The sequence below is a fragment of the Chiloscyllium punctatum genome, chromosome 18 (assembly GCF_047496795.1).
Source record: "Chiloscyllium punctatum isolate Juve2018m chromosome 18, sChiPun1.3, whole genome shotgun sequence".
In the NCBI taxonomy this organism is placed as follows: Eukaryota; Metazoa; Chordata; class Chondrichthyes; order Orectolobiformes; family Hemiscylliidae; genus Chiloscyllium; species Chiloscyllium punctatum.
The window spans coordinates 50,086,998-50,103,634 of NC_092756.1; the positions used below are offsets into that span (position 1 = coordinate 50,086,998).

Below are 16,637 nucleotides of genomic sequence, written 5' to 3' on the forward strand. Positions count from 1 at the left end.
TGGTGGTGCTTGAGGGTTGTGCGTGCGTTTCTGTGCATATCTGCTTATGGCAGGCAACAAGATGTTGGTCGGGGGTTTTGTGTGTGTTTGTGTGTGGGTGTTTCTGTGTACATCTGTTTAATGGCATAAAACAATGTATTGGTTAACAATTGTGTGTTTGTGCATTTCTACGTATATCTGTTTAATCGCAGGGGACAGGGTTGTGGTGGAGGGTTGTGTGTGTTTCTGTGAATGTATGTTTAATGGCAGGAGACAGGGTGATGGTGTCGAGATTAGTTTGTGTTTCTGTTTGTATCGGTTTAATCGCCAGAGAGAGTGTGATGGTGGAGGGTTGTGTCTGTGTGTGTTTATGTGTATATCTGATTAACGGCAGCAAACGGGGTGGTGGTGGAGGGTTCTGTATATGTGTGTGTTTCTGTGTATATCTGTTTCAGGGCAGGAGACATGATGGTGGTCAAGGGTTGTGTGTGTGTGCTTTTGTATATATCTGCAAAATGGCAGCAGAACAGGGTGGTGGTGAACAGACGTGTGTGTGTTTGTGTGTATATCAGTTTAATGTCAGCAGACAGGGTGGCGGTCGAGGATTGTGTGTGTGTGTGCTTTTCTATGCATATCTGTTTAGTGGCAGGAGAAATGGTTGTGGTTCAATTGTAGAGTGCGTGTTTGTGTGTATATCCACTTAGTGGCAGGAAATAAGGTTGTGGTGGAGGACTCTGTGTGTGTTTCTGCATATATGTATTTAATGGCTGCTGACAGGGAGGTAGTGGGGATTTGTGTGTTTCTGTATATATATATAAATTGAATTGCAGGAGACAGGCTGGCAATGGAGGGTTGTGTGTGTGCTTCTGTGTACATCTGTTTTCGGGCAGGAGACAGGGTGATGGTTGAGGGTTGTGTGTGTGTATTTCTGTGTATATCTGCTCAATGGCACGAGAACAGTGTGGTGTTGGAGGGTTGTGTGTGTGTGTGTGTGTGTGTGTGTGTGTGTATGTGTGTGTGTGTGTGTGTGTGTGTGTTTCTGTGTATATCTGTTTAATGCCAGGAGACAGAGTGTTGGTGTAGGGTTGTCTGTGCGTTTTTTTTTGTGCCAGTCTCTTTAATTGTCGTTGATAAGGTGGTGGTGCAGGGTTGTGTGCGTTTTCTGTATATATCTGCTTAATTACAGGAGACAGAGTGGTGTTCCTGGACGGTTGTGTGCATGTGTGTTTCTGTGTATATCTGTTTAATGGCAGGAGACAGGGTGGTGCTGAAGATATGCGTGTATGTTTCTGTGTACATCTGTTTATTTGCAGGAGACAGGGTGTTGGAGGAGGATGGTGTGTGTGTTGTTTCTGTGTATATATGCTTAATTTCAGGAGACAGGGTGGTGGTGGAGGGATTTGTATATGCGTTACTGTATATATCTGTTTATGGGTAGGAGATGGGGTGTCATGGAGGTTTGTGTATGTGTGTGTGTTTCTGTGTATATCTGTTTAAGGACTGGTGACAGGGTGGTGGTGGAGGGTTGTGTGTGTATTTCTGTATATCTCTGCTTAATAATAGGAGAACAAGGTGGTGTTGGAGGATTGTGTGTGTGTTTCTGTGTATAACTGTTTAATAGCCGGAGACAGTGTGGTGCTGGAGTTTTGTGTGTGTATTTCTGTACATATCTGTTTAATTACAGGAGACAGGTGGAGGGTTGCGTGTGTGTTTCTGTGTATACCTGCTCAATGACAGGACACAAATTGGGTGTCAAGGATTGTGTGTGCGTGTGTGTGTGTTCTTGTGTATATCTGTTTAATGGCAGAAAACAATGTGGTGGTGAAGGAGTTTGTGTGTGTTTCTGTGTATATCAGTTTAATTGCAGGAGACAGCGTGGTGGTGAAGGGTTGTGTGTGTGTGTTTCTGTGTATGTCTATTTAATGGCAAGAGACTGGGGGATGGTGTCGAGATGTGTGTGTGTTTCTTTTTATACCTGTTTAATTGCCGGTGAGTGTGTGATGGTAGACCATTGTGTGTGTGAGTGTGTTTGCGTGTGTTTCTGTGTAGATCTGTGTAATGGCAGGAGACAGTGTGGTCGTGAATGATTGTGTGTGTGTTTCTGGGTATATTTGTTTAATGGCAGAAAACAATGTGGTAGTGAATAGTTGTGTGGGTGTGTGTTTCTGTTATATTTGTTTAATGGCAGGAGACAGGAAGGTGTTTTAGAGATTTGTGTGTGTTTCTGTGTATATCTGCTTATTGATCGGAGGCAAGGTGTTGGTGAAGGGTAGTGTGTGTATGTGCTTCAGTATATATCTGCTTGATAGCATGAGACAACGTGGCGGTGGAGGCTTGTGTTTTGTGTTTTAGTGTATATCTGATTAGTGGCAAGAAACAGGGTTTTGGTGGAGAGTTGTGTGTGTTTCTGTGTATATCTACTTAATGGAAGGAGACAGTGTGATGATGGAGGGTTGTGTGTGTTTCTACATATATCTGCTTATTGGCAGGAGACAGGGTAGTGGTGGAAGGTTGTGTGCTGGTGTTTCTGTCTGTAACAGTTTAATAACAGGAGACAGGTATTGGTGCAGGTTGGTGCGCATGTTTTTCTGCACTTTACGTGAACCGTGCAATTTGCTGCAGGGACATTCACGCCTTGACACGAGCCACAATGATAATAACTGAGTTGGAAACGTGTTGGAACTGAGTTGGAAGAGTGTCTTTTTTTTAACCTTTTCAAGATGTCAATTACAGCAACGCGCTGTTGGAAACAGAAAGGTGAAAGGTACAATGGCTTCAACTTTCAGTGCTGAATGCCACGGAGCCGCAGGAGGGGTGAATGTGGCTTGTTTCTGTAGTGTAGCAGTCATCACGTTCGCCTGATGCGCGAAACGTCCCCAGTTCGAAAGTGGGCACAAACTGCTTTGTACTACAACTGCAGCCTTTGACATCGTCAAAAACCGAGTTTTCTTGCTTGCTTTCCCATTTGCAAACCTGCCGTCGAATTTGCTTGAACAAATCTGCTCTCGAAGTGAACTGCAATACAATCCCATTTAAATACTGTGGAAAGAATTGTAAATGATGATATGCCATTTGAGAGTGTAGTTACACCCTTCTGATGCTTCCACGAAGAATTACCGCATTTGCATTCCTTGCGCAGGCGGCCCGGTTCAAAGACAGGGAAGAAGCTGATGTGCTGGTGTCACAGTGCACCACAGATTCCTCAACTAGTCTGTCTGTCAAATGTATCCCAAAGTCGTTTCTGAAAGACCTCATTTGGAAGGTGTCTGTCGTTATTCAACGTGCGAGAATAGACACCAGAGGTCCTGAATCATGTTTTGGAGCAGTTCGCACGTTAGTGGCTCATTCAATCAGCAACAGCAATGAAAGAAATTCCACTCTCAGAGGAACCTCTGGACCTGTGCTTTCATAGCGTCGCTAGTATTAAGGTGCGCCCCGAGATCTAAGCCAGGTTGGAACGGAAACGGAGGAATCGACAGAGAGGCTACAGAATGACATCGCATCCATTTGGTTTTCATTAAATCACTGACGAGCAGGAAAATGTAAACGGGGAGGGCGAGTGGGGAAGTGAGGCAGTTGCAGCTCTGGAGAAAGTCCTTCGTTGTGATTCACTCAGCAACCAGAGACGTGACGGTGACTCAGGCGTGAGAGCTCTTCACATCGTGAACAAAAAGCAATCAAGGGCAGTTAGCACCTCTTCCGGAGTGGGGGTGGGGTGAGGTAATTACCTTTTGACTTCTGTTACTATGTTCGGAAACTGCCTTTTGGATTGAGGTGAAGAGAAACTGCATTTCTAAAAAGCACCATGGAACTTGTTAAACTTTATTGAGTCGCTTATTCTCATCGATTCCCACACAGGTTTCCAACTCAGTTGGTATCCATGAGGCTCATGTCCAGGTGCAATCTGCAGCAAATTGCACGGTTAGGTAAAAGGCAAGGAAAGTGGCATCTCGAACCGGCCCCGAGGTCAGACCTTCCTCACAATGTAATCTGTCCTTCTCGGATTGTAATGCTACCTCCGGTTTTAGGGTGGAACATTCTTTGGGAACCTTATTCTGCAAAACAGACACAGTGACTGAAACTATGCTGCACGGTATGATTTGGGACACGGCCTGCTCAGCTTTGTGCATTTCCCCTGTAGTCCGGTGTGTTTCATGTTCCGTGTAAACGTGAAAGTTGTCCTGTTTCGAGCAATGGGTGAAATCATTGAGCAAAGCAAGAATCGAAATTGCAGTAATGTCAAGTAGCTCATGGTAATTTGACCCAATCATAACCGATCATATATTCTCACGCACTCACAGATACATCTGTAGCTGAATCGAAGTCTGAGAAGATAGACTCAGTTTACCAGTGATTTTTGTCTGAATTGATGGGCTATCGTTAACTGCTGAGAAATTGATATTGTAGACGGGCACATCCCAGCAGCTGTGCGAGTCGGAGAGGGATCATGGAACCCTTTTCACGTGAGTTTACATCTGTTGTTATGCAGGAACACAATTGGAAGTGCAAGAAAATGGAGTCGTGGGCGTGTTGGTAGTGTGGCCGAGCGGTCTAAGGCGCTGGATTAAGGCTCCAGTCTCGACAGAGGCGTGGGTTCGAATCCCACCGCTGCCATTTCTGCGGAGCAGCTAGTTTAAATGCTGTTTCGATCCCCTGCGGCATTTCTGTTTAAAACAGAAGCAAAATGAGTTTGCTTCCCGGGGAATTGATTGTGGTGTTGGTAAGTGCCGAATTTTCCAAAGTGTCTGTGCTGTCATGCTCGTGTTCGCCTCCCGCGCGGAAAATCGCCAGCGGCTCTACTCTTGCTTTCTGTTCCAGGCAAGTTGAGCTTTTACTGGAACCGAATGGAGACTGCTATTTCATCGTTATTGCGAAACAGAGTCCTACGGTGACTCGACTCGTCGTTATTTGGTTTTCTGGCCAATGAGAAAATCGTTCCAATGTATTTCGATGTCATATGTTATTGAATTTCTCCCACTTCCATCATTTCAGTCCTGGAGTCATCGGAAGGGAAAGGTAATCTAATCGAGACTGTGATTGGTGAAATTCACTTTTTATGGCCCATTCTTATTATGTTCTTTTTTTGTCTCTTTGCAGCATTGTCTGGGAAGTGGTGGTGCACTCAGGCTCCAGTATGTTTGAAAGAGTAGTTTGGAATTGCCCTGTTGTTAGTTGTGTGATTACGTTATGGCTCATGCCCCCTGACTGTCTCACATTTAGCATTCAAGCTCGCTGTGTCTGAAAATGCATTTGGTTTTCCCGTTTTGTTTGTGTTCCGTGTTAAATGCTTTCTGTTTTGCGATTCGCTCAATACATTACGAATTAACAGGGTTTCTGAGGTAACTTCCAGCTGCAAAAATCCTCAACTGAGAATCTGGGAAATTTTCACGGAGTATGGTCAGTCGGAGCAAAAGTAAGGAAGTCGTTCGTTTCTGCAGTGTTTCACAATGCTACCTTTCCCGTGAGCAGTCGAACAGACGAAAAGATTTTGCCACAGACTGCGACGGTAAGCTCCGCAAAAACGTAATTCTTTAAAGCAGGTGTAAGCGACACAACGTTATTGGGGTACACCGCGTGGAAACAGATACTTCGGTGTATCTCGTCCATGCTCACCACATAGCCAAAATTAAACAAGTCCCATTAAACAACGAGCTAACGGAAACAGAAAGGTGAAAGGTCGAATGGCTTCAACTTTCAGTGCTGGATGCCACTGAGCTGCAGCGGGGACGACCGAGGCTTGTTTCTGTAGTGTAGTGGTCATCACGTTCGCCTTACACGCGAAAGGTCCCCAGTTCGAAACTGGGCAGAAACTGCTTTGCTCTTCAACTGCAGCCTTTGACATCGACAAGAACGGAGCTTTCTTGCTTGCTTTCCAATGTGCAAACCTGCCTTCGAGTTTGCTCGAATAAATCGTCGCTCGTAGTGCAATGCAATGCCGCTCCGTTTAATTACTGTGCAAAAGCATTGTAAAGTTTTTCTCCAACCTGGTTCTGATCATATGCCATTCTGTTTGAGAGTGTAGTTACCCCCTTCTGATCCTTCCACGAAAAGCATTACCGCATTCGCATTCCTTGCGCAGGCGGCCCGGTTCAAAGACAGGGAAGAAGCTGATGTGCTGGTGTCACAGTGCACCACGGATTCCTCAACTAGTCTGTCTGTCCAATGTATCCCAAAGTCGTCTCTGAAAGACCTCATTTGGAAGGTGTCTGTCGTTATTCAACGTGTGAGAATTGGCACCAGAGGTCCTGAATCATGTTTTGGAGCAGTTCGCACGTTAGTGGCTCATTCAATCAGCAACAGCAATGAAAGAAATTCCACTCTCAGAGGAACCTCTGGACCTGTGCTTTCATAGCGTCGCTAGTATTAAGGTGCGCCCCGAGATCTAAGCCAGGTTGGAACGGAAACGGAGGAATCGACAGAGAGGCTACAGAATGACATCGCATCCATTTGGTTTTCATTAAATCACTGACGAGCAGGAAAATGTAAACGGGGAGGGCGAGTGGGGAAGTGAGGCAGTTGCAGCTCTGGAGAAAGTCCTTCGTTGTGATTCACTCAGCAACCAGAGACGTGACGGTGACTCAGGCGTGAGAGCTCTTCACATCGTGAACAAAAAGCAATCAAGGGCAGTTAGCACCTCTTCCGGAGTGGGGGTGGGGTGAGGTAATTACCTTTTGACTTCTGTTACTATGTTCGGAAACTGCCTTTTGGATTGAGGTGAAGAGAAACTGCATTTCTAAAAAGCACCATGGAACTTGTTAAACTTTATTGAGTCGCTTATTCTCATCGATTCCCACACAGGTTTCCAACTCAGTTGGTATCCATGAGGCTCATGTCCAGGTGCAATCTGCAGCAAATTGCACGGTTAGGTAAAAGGCAAGGAAAGTGGCCTCTCGAACCGGCCCCGAGGTCAGACCTTCCTCACAATGTAATCTGTCCTTCTCGGATTGTAATGCTACCTCCGGTTTTAGGGTGGAACATTCTTTGGGAACCTTATTCTGCAAAACAGACACAGTGACTGAAACTATGCTGCACGGTATGATTTGGGACACGGCCTGCTCAGCTTTGTGCATTTCCCCTGTAGTCCGGTGTGTTTCATGTTCCGTGTAAACGTGAAAGTTGTCCTGTTTCGAGCAATGGGTGAAATCATTGAGCAAAGCAAGAATCGAAATTGCAGTAATGTCAAGTAGCTCATGGTAATTTGACCCAATCATAATCGATCATATATTCTCACGCACTCACAGATACATCTGTAGCTGAATCGAAGTCTGAGAAGATAGACTCAGTTTACCAGTGATTTTTGTCTGGATTGATGGGCTATCGTTAACTGCTGAGAAATTGATATTGTAGACGGGCACATCCCAGCAGCTGTGCGAGTCGGAGAGGGATCATGGAACCCTTTTCACGTGAGTTTACATCTGTTGTTATGCAGGAACACAATTGGAAGTGCAAGAAAATGGAGTCGTGGGCGTGTTGGTAGTGTGGCCGAGCGGTCTAAGGCGCTGGATTAAGGCTCCAGTCTCGACAGAGGCGTGGGTTCGAATCCCACCGCTGCCATTTCTGCGGAGCAGCTAGTTTAAATGCTGTTTCGATCCCCTGCGGCATTTCTGTTTAAAACAGAAGCAAAATGAGTTTGCTTCCCGGGGAATTGATTGTGGTGTTGGTAAGTGCCGAATTTTCCAAAGTGTCTGTGCTGTCATGCTCGTGTTCGCCTCCCGCGCGGAAAATCGCCAGCGGCTCTACTCTTGTTTTCTGTTCCAGGCAAGTTGAGCTTTTACTGGAACCGAATGGAGACTGCTATTTCATCGTTGTTGCGAAACAGAGTCCTACGGTGACTCGACTCGTCGTTATTTGGTTTTCTGGCCAATGAGAAAATCGTTCCAATGTATTTCGATGTCATATGTTATTGAATTTCTCCCACTTCCTTCATTTCAGTCCTGGAGTCATCGGAAGGGAAAGGTAATCTAATCGAGACTGTGATTGGTGAAATTCACTTTTTATGGCCCATTCTTATTATGTTCTTTTTTTGTCTCTTTGCAGCATTGTCTGGGAAGTGATGGTGCACTCAGGCTCCAGTATGTTTGAAAGAGTAGTTTGGAATTGCCCTGTTGTTAGTTGTGTGATTACGTTATGGCTCATGCCCCCTGACTGTCTCACATTTAGCATTCAAGCTCGCTGTGTCTGAAAATGCATTTGGTTTTCCCGTTTTGTTTGTGTTCCGTGTTAAATGCTTTCTGTTTTGCGATTCGCTCAATACATTACGAATTAACAGGGTTTCTGAGGTAACTTCCAGCTGCAAAAATCCTCAACTGAGAATCTGGGAAATTTTCACGGAGTATGGTCAGTCGGAGCAAAAGTAAGGAAGTCGTTCGTTTCTGCAGTGTTTCACAATGCTACCTTTCCCGTGAGCAGTCGAACAGACGAAAAGATTTTGCCACAGACTGCGACGGTAAGCTCCGCAAAAACGTAATTCTTTAAAGCAGGTGTAAGCGACACAACGTTATTGGGGTACACCGCGTGGAAACAGATACTTCGGTGTATCTCGTCCATGCTCACCACATAGCCAAAATTAAACAAGTCCCATTAAACAACGAGCTAACGGAAACAGAAAGGTGAAAGGTCGAATGGCTTCAACTTTCAGTGCTGGATGCCACTGAGCTGCAGCGGGGACGACCGAGGCTTGTTTCTGTAGTGTAGTGGTCATCACGTTCGCCTTACACGCGAAAGGTCCCCAGTTCGAAACTGGGCAGAAACTGCTTTGCTCTTCAACTGCAGCCTTTGACATCGACAAGAACGGAGCTTTCTTGCTTGCTTTCCCATGTGCAAACCTGCCTTCGAGTTTGCTCGAATAAATCGTCGCTCGTAGTGCAATGCAATGCCGCTCCGTTTAATTACTGTGCAAAAGCATTGTAAAGTTTTTCTCCAACCTGGTTCTGATCATATGCCATTCTGTTTGAGAGTGTAGTTACCCCCTTCTGATCCTTCCACGAAAAGCATTACCGCATTCGCATTCCTTGCGCAGGCGGCCCGGTTCAAAGACAGGGAAGAAGCTGATGTGCTGGTGTCACAGTGCACCACGGATTCCTCAACTAGTCTGTCTGTCCAATGTATCCCAAAGTCGTCTCTGAAAGACCTCATTTGGAAGGTGTCTGTCGTTATTCAACGTGTGAGAATTGGCACCAGAGGTCCTGAATCATGTTTTGGAGCAGTTCGCACGTTAGTGGCTCATTCAATCAGCAACAGCAATGAAAGAAATTCCACTCTCAGAGGAACCTCTGGACCTGTGCTTTCATAGCGTCGCTAGTATTAAGGTGCGCCCCGAGATCTAAGCCAGGTTGGAACGGAAACGGAGGAATCGACAGAGAGGCTACAGAATGACATCGCATCCATTTGGTTTTCATTAAATCACTGACGAGCAGGAAAATGTAAACGGGGAGGGCGAGTGGGGAAGTGAGGCAGTTGCAGCTCTGGAGAAAGTCCTTCGTTGTGATTCACTCAGCAACCAGAGACGTGACGGTGACTCAGGCGTGAGAGCTCTTCACATCGTGAACAAAAAGCAATCAAGGGCAGTTAGCACCTCTTCCGGAGTGGGGGTGGGGTGAGGTAATTACCTTTTGACTTCTGTTACTATGTTCGGAAACTGCCTTTTGGATTGAGGTGAAGAGAAACTGCATTTCTAAAAAGCACCATGGAACTTGTTAAACTTTATTGAGTCGCTTATTCTCATCGATTCCCACACAGGTTTCCAACTCAGTTGGTATCCATGAGGCTCATGTCCAGGTGCAATCTGCAGCAAATTGCACGGTTAGGTAAAAGGCAAGGAAAGTGGCCTCTCGAACCGGCCCCGAGGTCAGACCTTCCTCACAATGTAATCTGTCCTTCTCGGATTGTAATGCTACCTCCGGTTTTAGGGTGGAACATTCTTTGGGAACCTTATTCTGCAAAACAGACACAGTGACTGAAACTATGCTGCACGGTATGATTTGGGACACGGCCTGCTCAGCTTTGTGCATTTCCCCTGTAGTCCGGTGTGTTTCATGTTCCGTGTAAACGTGAAAGTTGTCCTGTTTCGAGCAATGGGTGAAATCATTGAGCAAAGCAAGAATCGAAATTGCAGTAATGTCAAGTAGCTCATGGTAATTTGACCCAATCATAATCGATCATATATTCTCACGCACTCACAGATACATCTGTAGCTGAATCGAAGTCTGAGAAGATAGACTCAGTTTACCAGTGATTTTTGTCTGGATTGATGGGCTATCGTTAACTGCTGAGAAATTGATATTGTAGACGGGCACATCCCAGCAGCTGTGCGAGTCGGAGAGGGATCATGGAACCCTTTTCACGTGAGTTTACATCTGTTGTTATGCAGGAACACAATTGGAAGTGCAAGAAAATGGAGTCGTGGGCGTGTTGGTAGTGTGGCCGAGCGGTCTAAGGCGCTGGATTAAGGCTCCAGTCTCGACAGAGGCGTGGGTTCGAATCCCACCGCTGCCATTTCTGCGGAGCAGCTAGTTTAAATGCTGTTTCGATCCCCTGCGGCATTTCTGTTTAAAACAGAAGCAAAATGAGTTTGCTTCCCGGGGAATTGATTGTGGTGTTGGTAAGTGCCGAATTTTCCAAAGTGTCTGTGCTGTCATGCTCGTGTTCGCCTCCCGCGCGGAAAATCGCCAGCGGCTCTACTCTTGTTTTCTGTTCCAGGCAAGTTGAGCTTTTACTGGAACCGAATGGAGACTGCTATTTCATCGTTGTTGCGAAACAGAGTCCTACGGTGACTCGACTCGTCGTTATTTGGTTTTCTGGCCAATGAGAAAATCGTTCCAATGTATTTCGATGTCATATGTTATTGAATTTCTCCCACTTCCTTCATTTCAGTCCTGGAGTCATCGGAAGGGAAAGGTAATCTAATCGAGACTGTGATTGGTGAAATTCACTTTTTATGGCCCATTCTTATTATGTTCTTTTTTTGTCTCTTTGCAGCATTGTCTGGGAAGTGATGGTGCACTCAGGCTCCAGTATGTTTGAAAGAGTAGTTTGGAATTGCCCTGTTGTTAGTTGTGTGATTACGTTATGGCTCATGCCCCCTGACTGTCTCACATTTAGCATTCAAGCTCGCTGTGTCTGAAAATGCATTTGGTTTTCCCGTTTTGTTTGTGTTCCGTGTTAAATGCTTTCTGTTTTGCGATTCGCTCAATACATTACGAATTAACAGGGTTTCTGAGGTAACTTCCAGCTGCAAAAATCCTCAACTGAGAATCTGGGAAATTTTCACGGAGTATGGTCAGTCGGAGCAAAAGTAAGGAAGTCGTTCGTTTCTGCAGTGTTTCACAATGCTACCTTTCCCGTGAGCAGTCGAACAGACGAAAAGATTTTGCCACAGACTGCGACGGTAAGCTCCGCAAAAACGTAATTCTTTAAAGCAGGTGTAAGCGACACAACGTTATTGGGGTACACCGCGTGGAAACAGATACTTCGGTGTATCTCGTCCATGCTCACCACATAGCCAAAATTAAACAAGTCCCATTAAACAACGAGCTAACGGAAACAGAAAGGTGAAAGGTCGAATGGCTTCAACTTTCAGTGCTGGATGCCACTGAGCTGCAGCGGGGACGACCGAGGCTTGTTTCTGTAGTGTAGTGGTCATCACGTTCGCCTTACACGCGAAAGGTCCCCAGTTCGAAACTGGGCAGAAACTGCTTTGCTCTTCAACTGCAGCCTTTGACATCGACAAGAACGGAGCTTTCTTGCTTGCTTTCCCATGTGCAAACCTGCCTTCGAGTTTGCTCGAATAAATCGTCGCTCGTAGTGCAATGCAATGCCGCTCCGTTTAATTACTGTGCAAAAGCATTGTAAAGTTTTTCTCCAACCTGGTTCTGATCATATGCCATTCTGTTTGAGAGTGTAGTTACCCCCTTCTGATCCTTCCACGAAAAGCATTACCGCATTCGCATTCCTTGCGCAGGCGGCCCGGTTCAAAGACAGGGAAGAAGCTGATGTGCTGGTGTCACAGTGCACCACGGATTCCTCAACTAGTCTGTCTGTCCAATGTATCCCAAAGTCGTCTCTGAAAGACCTCATTTGGAAGGTGTCTGTCGTTATTCAACGTGTGAGAATTGGCACCAGAGGTCCTGAATCATGTTTTGGAGCAGTTCGCACGTTAGTGGCTCATTCAATCAGCAACAGCAATGAAAGAAATTCCACTCTCAGAGGAACCTCTGGACCTGTGCTTTCATAGCGTCGCTAGTATTAAGGTGCGCCCCGAGATCTAAGCCAGGTTGGAACGGAAACGGAGGAATCGACAGAGAGGCTACAGAATGACATCGCATCCATTTGGTTTTCATTAAATCACTGACGAGCAGGAAAATGTAAACGGGGAGGGCGAGTGGGGAAGTGAGGCAGTTGCAGCTCTGGAGAAAGTCCTTCGTTGTGATTCACTCAGCAACCAGAGACGTGACGGTGACTCAGGCGTGAGAGCTCTTCACATCGTGAACAAAAAGCAATCAAGGGCAGTTAGCACCTCTTCCGGAGTGGGGGTGGGGTGAGGTAATTACCTTTTGACTTCTGTTACTATGTTCGGAAACTGCCTTTTGGATTGAGGTGAAGAGAAACTGCATTTCTAAAAAGCACCATGGAACTTGTTAAACTTTATTGAGTCGCTTATTCTCATCGATTCCCACACAGGTTTCCAACTCAGTTGGTATCCATGAGGCTCATGTCCAGGTGCAATCTGCAGCAAATTGCACGGTTAGGTAAAAGGCAAGGAAAGTGGCCTCTCGAACCGGCCCCGAGGTCAGACCTTCCTCACAATGTAATCTGTCCTTCTCGGATTGTAATGCTACCTCCGGTTTTAGGGTGGAACATTCTTTGGGAACCTTATTCTGCAAAACAGACACAGTGACTGAAACTATGCTGCACGGTATGATTTGGGACACGGCCTGCTCAGCTTTGTGCATTTCCCCTGTAGTCCGGTGTGTTTCATGTTCCGTGTAAACGTGAAAGTTGTCCTGTTTCGAGCAATGGGTGAAATCATTGAGCAAAGCAAGAATCGAAATTGCAGTAATGTCAAGTAGCTCATGGTAATTTGACCCAATCATAATCGATCATATATTCTCACGCACTCACAGATACATCTGTAGCTGAATCGAAGTCTGAGAAGATAGACTCAGTTTACCAGTGATTTTTGTCTGGATTGATGGGCTATCGTTAACTGCTGAGAAATTGATATTGTAGACGGGCACATCCCAGCAGCTGTGCGAGTCGGAGAGGGATCATGGAACCCTTTTCACGTGAGTTTACATCTGTTGTTATGCAGGAACACAATTGGAAGTGCAAGAAAATGGAGTCGTGGGCGTGTTGGTAGTGTGGCCGAGCGGTCTAAGGCGCTGGATTAAGGCTCCAGTCTCGACAGAGGCGTGGGTTCGAATCCCACCGCTGCCATTTCTGCGGAGCAGCTAGTTTAAATGCTGTTTCGATCCCCTGCGGCATTTCTGTTTAAAACAGAAGCAAAATGAGTTTGCTTCCCGGGGAATTGATTGTGGTGTTGGTAAGTGCCGAATTTTCCAAAGTGTCTGTGCTGTCATGCTCGTGTTCGCCTCCCGCGCGGAAAATCGCCAGCGGCTCTACTCTTGTTTTCTGTTCCAGGCAAGTTGAGCTTTTACTGGAACCGAATGGAGACTGCTATTTCATCGTTGTTGCGAAACAGAGTCCTACGGTGACTCGACTCGTCGTTATTTGGTTTTCTGGCCAATGAGAAAATCGTTCCAATGTATTTCGATGTCATATGTTATTGAATTTCTCCCACTTCCTTCATTTCAGTCCTGGAGTCATCGGAAGGGAAAGGTAATCTAATCGAGACTGTGATTGGTGAAATTCACTTTTTATGGCCCATTCTTATTATGTTCTTTTTTTGTCTCTTTGCAGCATTGTCTGGGAAGTGATGGTGCACTCAGGCTCCAGTATGTTTGAAAGAGTAGTTTGGAATTGCCCTGTTGTTAGTTGTGTGATTACGTTATGGCTCATGCCCCCTGACTGTCTCACATTTAGCATTCAAGCTCGCTGTGTCTGAAAATGCATTTGGTTTTCCCGTTTTGTTTGTGTTCCGTGTTAAATGCTTTCTGTTTTGCGATTCGCTCAATACATTACGAATTAACAGGGTTTCTGAGGTAACTTCCAGCTGCAAAAATCCTCAACTGAGAATCTGGGAAATTTTCACGGAGTATGGTCAGTCGGAGCAAAAGTAAGGAAGTCGTTCGTTTCTGCAGTGTTTCACAATGCTACCTTTCCCGTGAGCAGTCGAACAGACGAAAAGATTTTGCCACAGACTGCGACGGTAAGCTCCGCAAAAACGTAATTCTTTAAAGCAGGTGTAAGCGACACAACGTTATTGGGGTACACCGCGTGGAAACAGATACTTCGGTGTATCTCGTCCATGCTCACCACATAGCCAAAATTAAACAAGTCCCATTAAACAACGAGCTAACGGAAACAGAAAGGTGAAAGGTCGAATGGCTTCAACTTTCAGTGCTGGATGCCACTGAGCTGCAGCGGGGACGACCGAGGCTTGTTTCTGTAGTGTAGTGGTCATCACGTTCGCCTTACACGCGAAAGGTCCCCAGTTCGAAACTGGGCAGAAACTGCTTTGCTCTTCAACTGCAGCCTTTGACATCGACAAGAACGGAGCTTTCTTGCTTGCTTTCCAATGTGCAAACCTGCCTTCGAGTTTGCTCGAATAAATCGTCGCTCGTAGTGCAATGCAATGCCGCTCCGTTTAATTACTGTGCAAAAGCATTGTAAAGTTTTTCTCCAACCTGGTTCTGATCATATGCCATTCTGTTTGAGAGTGTAGTTACCCCCTTCTGATCCTTCCACGAAAAGCATTACCGCATTCGCATTCCTTGCGCAGGCGGCCCGGTTCAAAGACAGGGAAGAAGCTGATGTGCTGGTGTCACAGTGCACCACGGATTCCTCAACTAGTCTGTCTGTCCAATGTATCCCAAAGTCGTCTCTGAAAGACCTCATTTGGAAGGTGTCTGTCGTTATTCAACGTGTGAGAATTGGCACCAGAGGTCCTGAATCATGTTTTGGAGCAGTTCGCACGTTAGTGGCTCATTCAATCAGCAACAGCAATGAAAGAAATTCCACTCTCAGAGGAACCTCTGGACCTGTGCTTTCATAGCGTCGCTAGTATTAAGGTGCGCCCCGAGATCTAAGCCAGGTTGGAACGGAAACGGAGGAATCGACAGAGAGGCTACAGAATGACATCGCATCCATTTGGTTTTCATTAAATCACTGACGAGCAGGAAAATGTAAACGGGGAGGGCGAGTGGGGAAGTGAGGCAGTTGCAGCTCTGGAGAAAGTCCTTCGTTGTGATTCACTCAGCAACCAGAGACGTGACGGTGACTCAGGCGTGAGAGCTCTTCACATCGTGAACAAAAAGCAATCAAGGGCAGTTAGCACCTCTTCCGGAGTGGGGGTGGGGTGAGGTAATTACCTTTTGACTTCTGTTACTATGTTCGGAAACTGCCTTTTGGATTGAGGTGAAGAGAAACTGCATTTCTAAAAAGCACCATGGAACTTGTTAAACTTTATTGAGTCGCTTATTCTCATCGATTCCCACACAGGTTTCCAACTCAGTTGGTATCCATGAGGCTCATGTCCAGGTGCAATCTGCAGCAAATTGCACGGTTAGGTAAAAGGCAAGGAAAGTGGCCTCTCGAACCGGCCCCGAGGTCAGACCTTCCTCACAATGTAATCTGTCCTTCTCGGATTGTAATGCTACCTCCGGTTTTAGGGTGGAACATTCTTTGGGAACCTTATTCTGCAAAACAGACACAGTGACTGAAACTATGCTGCACGGTATGATTTGGGACACGGCCTGCTCAGCTTTGTGCATTTCCCCTGTAGTCCGGTGTGTTTCATGTTCCGTGTAAACGTGAAAGTTGTCCTGTTTCGAGCAATGGGTGAAATCATTGAGCAAAGCAAGAATCGAAATTGCAGTAATGTCAAGTAGCTCATGGTAATTTGACCCAATCATAATCGATCATATATTCTCACGCACTCACAGATACATCTGTAGCTGAATCGAAGTCTGAGAAGATAGACTCAGTTTACCAGTGATTTTTGTCTGGATTGATGGGCTATCGTTAACTGCTGAGAAATTGATATTGTAGACGGGCACATCCCAGCAGCTGTGCGAGTCGGAGAGGGATCATGGAACCCTTTTCACGTGAGTTTACATCTGTTGTTATGCAGGAACACAATTGGAAGTGCAAGAAAATGGAGTCGTGGGCGTGTTGGTAGTGTGGCCGAGCGGTCTAAGGCGCTGGATTAAGGCTCCAGTCTCGACAGAGGCGTGGGTTCGAATCCCACCGCTGCCATTTCTGCGGAGCAGCTAGTTTAAATGCTGTTTCGATCCCCTGCGGCATTTCTGTTTAAAACAGAAGCAAAATGAGTTTGCTTCCCGGGGAATTGATTGTGGTGTTGGTAAGTGCCGAATTTTCCAAAGTGTCTGTGCTGTCATGCTCGTGTTCGCCTCCCGCGCGGAAAATCGCCAGCGGCTCTACTCTTGTTTTCTGTTCCAGGCAAGTTGAGCTTTTACTGGAACCGAATGGAGACTGCTATTTCATCGTTGTTGCGAAACAGAGTCCTACGGTGACTCGAC

The 16,637-nt window shown here is 46.1% G+C and overlaps 9 non-coding genes across 9 annotated transcripts; all 9 read left to right on the forward strand.

Annotated features, from left to right (window-relative positions):
- The first annotated feature begins 4,511 nt into the window (after positions 1 to 4,511).
- Positions 4,512 to 4,593, forward strand: trnal-aag (transfer RNA leucine (anticodon AAG)). Its single transcript has one exon. It is a non-coding gene; the product is annotated as a tRNA-Leu (tRNA).
- Positions 4,594 to 5,718: 1,125 nt separating this feature from the next.
- trnav-uac (transfer RNA valine (anticodon UAC)) lies at positions 5,719 to 5,791 on the forward strand. The gene has a single exon. It is a non-coding gene; the product is annotated as a tRNA-Val (tRNA).
- A 1,660-nt stretch (positions 5,792 to 7,451) lies between these two features.
- trnal-aag (transfer RNA leucine (anticodon AAG)) lies at positions 7,452 to 7,533 on the forward strand. The gene has a single exon. It is a non-coding gene; the product is annotated as a tRNA-Leu (tRNA).
- A 1,125-nt stretch (positions 7,534 to 8,658) lies between these two features.
- Positions 8,659 to 8,731, forward strand: trnav-uac (transfer RNA valine (anticodon UAC)). The gene has a single exon. It is a non-coding gene; the product is annotated as a tRNA-Val (tRNA).
- A 1,660-nt stretch (positions 8,732 to 10,391) lies between these two features.
- trnal-aag (transfer RNA leucine (anticodon AAG)) lies at positions 10,392 to 10,473 on the forward strand. The gene has a single exon. It is a non-coding gene; the product is annotated as a tRNA-Leu (tRNA).
- A 1,125-nt stretch (positions 10,474 to 11,598) lies between these two features.
- On the forward strand, positions 11,599 to 11,671 carry trnav-uac (transfer RNA valine (anticodon UAC)). Its single transcript has one exon. It is a non-coding gene; the product is annotated as a tRNA-Val (tRNA).
- A 1,660-nt stretch (positions 11,672 to 13,331) lies between these two features.
- On the forward strand, positions 13,332 to 13,413 carry trnal-aag (transfer RNA leucine (anticodon AAG)). The gene has a single exon. It is a non-coding gene; the product is annotated as a tRNA-Leu (tRNA).
- A 1,125-nt stretch (positions 13,414 to 14,538) lies between these two features.
- Positions 14,539 to 14,611, forward strand: trnav-uac (transfer RNA valine (anticodon UAC)). The gene has a single exon. It is a non-coding gene; the product is annotated as a tRNA-Val (tRNA).
- A 1,660-nt stretch (positions 14,612 to 16,271) lies between these two features.
- trnal-aag (transfer RNA leucine (anticodon AAG)) lies at positions 16,272 to 16,353 on the forward strand. The gene has a single exon. It is a non-coding gene; the product is annotated as a tRNA-Leu (tRNA).
- Positions 16,354 to 16,637: the final 284 nt, after the last annotated feature.